Raw genomic sequence first — 2,803 nt, forward strand, 5'->3', positions numbered from 1 at the left:
TTAGGCATACACCTAGGAACGAGAAGCAAGGAGAAAGCTTTGTGGAAACTTCACTTCCTAATAAGTTCTCATTCCAAAGAGCTTTTCCCTTATCTGCTACAAAAGCTAATTGCAAAGTTGGTTTTGAAATAAAAGTCTCTGTGTGAGAATCACCTGGGGAGCTAAACCTCAACCTGTCGGAGCCTTCTGCAGTCAGGCGCCTGCCCGTCTGCCTTGATCCTGGGCACTTGGCAGCTGTCCTGTACTCTTGATAAATAAGCACTGGGTTATTGTGACCTTGGCTTGGAGTGGAGGCAAAGAAATATCAGAAGAGAAGTAAGCAGCCCCCGCTCTCCTTCACGAACCTGGACTCCGGAGTCTGCACTGATGTGCAGAACTTGCAGTTGATTTGCTTGACGTCTCAAGAACACTTCAAATAGAAGCATCAAGCACGCTGCACTGGCACTGCCGTCTAGTTCAGTGGCGTCCTAAAAGGCAGTGAAATCTGCGTTTCTCTCATCATTTTTGTCCTGAAGTAGGGTAGCAGCTGAAAGCTCTTCACTTCTGTGTGATTACTCATTGATGGCAGATGTCAGATGTCACATACCTGGAGGAGGCAGAGGCACTGCTGTAGGAGAGGAAAGACTCGGGGAGATATCCCAAGGAGCCCAGCCAGCAGTCTTCAGAGGCAGGTGCAGGAATGGCCGCGCCAGTGTTTGCTGCTCATAACAGCTATTGCCAGGAGCTGACCTTTTGACAACTATATTGAAATGTAGAATTTGCATCACTATGGGTCCAAAGTACAAATCAAGGAATGACAGTTTGCTTCATCCGATAAAGGTACGATAAACTGGTGTCATACTGATTTAAAAGGAAGACGAACGAAATAGCATAATATGAAATGATAGAAAATACATATTGTAGTCTCTGTCCCTGGTTCCTGGCACAGAGCTCCTAAAACCCCTATTATTTCCTAAGTGATAGGCGAGCACTAAGAGCATCTTTTGTTCTAATAGTTGGCCTTTGACCCTAGTTCCTGACGCAAAGTTTATAAATCCCTTGGAATTTCCTGGGTGATAGGAGTGTGTTTTGTTCTAATGGGGCGACTCAATAGGTTCCTGGATAGCTTCAGGATGGGGGCCGGTCAGAAAGACCAAGAGATGATTAGAAGCTTGGAACTTTCAGCTGCAGCCTCATCCTCCAGGAAGGGGGAGGGGGCTAGAGACAGTTAATGATCAGTTGTGCCCTTGTGAATGAAGCCTCCATAAAAATACTAATATTAAGGAGTTTAGAGAGCTTCCAGGTTGTGAACATATCCATGTGCCAGGAGGGTGGTGCACCCCAACTGCATGGGGACAGAAGCTCCTGCATTCGGGACTCTTCCAGACTTTGCCCTATGTGTCTCTTTATCTGGCTGGCTATCTGTATCCTTTATCATATCCTTTATTATACAGTAAACTGGTAAAGTTTAAGTGTTTTCCTGGATTCTGTGAGCCATTCTAGCAAATTATCAAAACCAAGAAGGGGGTCGGTCGCAGGGGCCCTGATTTATAGCTGATCAGTCAGGAGTACAGGTGACAACCTGGACTTGTAATTGGCCTCTGAAGTCATGTAGGGGGAGGCAGTCTTGTGGGACTGAGCCCGTAACCTATGGGGTTTGTGCTAAAATAGGTGTGGAAAACCCACATATCTGGTGTATATTGTAAGTGTGAGTAAAGGAGAAACACAAGTTTTTCTCATACAAATAATAAACCTAATAACTGAGGTGTTTCTGTGATTGAGATGGCATTTCAAAAGAGTATTTATATAAGCCAGTTTGCTAGCATCATATATCTATTTGGGGAAGGGGGGTGGAATTCCCTCCAACATAATACCAACATAAATTCCAAGTGAGTTAAGTATAAATGTAAGGAACTATAAAGATGAAGGAAAAAACAGGTGACTATCTCAGTCAAATAGAAAAAGGGGAAGGATATGATTAAAAAAACAGTTCACCAAAGATGAAATACTAATGACCAATGAAAAGAGTTTAGTAGTAACTGAAAAATTCAAATGAAAACAACAGTGCTTTCCAAGTGTAAGGCTGTTCTGAGTGGTTTTGGACAGATTGTTCATTTAATCAAGTCTGTGAAGGAGGCACCTTTTGTTATACCTATTTTATAGATAAGGGTACAGGCCTAGCGGCTGGGGTAAGTCACTGTGTGATCCTTAACCACTAAGTGGTTGAGCTGCAGTCCTGAGCCCCTATGGTCTGGCTCCAGGTCTGCCATAACCACTGTGCTGTATACTGTTATGGAGGATGCCATTTTGCCTGTCAAACGGCATCTGTATCTATAACAGCATGGGCAAGAGTACACAGAGTTTGACTGCTAATCTAAAGCTGAAGTGAGTATAAACCAGTACAGCTTTTTTTTTTTTTTTTTTGGTGATATGTTAGAAGACTTGAGAGTTCTTACCCTTCACCCAGCAATTATACTTTTAGAAAATGTACCCAGGTGAATAACCTGGGTGTCAGGTTTTAGCTAGGGGACTTCAATTGCTGTATAGCACATAAGTTTAAAAATAGGAATTGTTCATATCAGAGACTAAGAGGTCAGATTAATGGAATGCATTCCTCCCTGAAGCCATGCCCGCCCCATCCCTGCAACACAAAGCAGCGTGAGTTTCATGGATTAGTTTACATCAGCAGATAGTAGACAATTAGAGACTCAGATCTTTACTGTTATCATTCCAGATTAGAAGCCAGTGTACACTACCCCAAGCTCTGCCAGTTCCCAAGCCAACCAAAGGTGTAAGATATGTTTTCAACCCTCTGGGAAGGGTT

Source organism: Mesoplodon mirus (assembly GCF_964341445.2).
Source record: "Mesoplodon mirus genome assembly, chromosome: 7".
Taxonomy (NCBI): Eukaryota; Metazoa; Chordata; class Mammalia; order Artiodactyla; family Ziphiidae; genus Mesoplodon; species Mesoplodon mirus.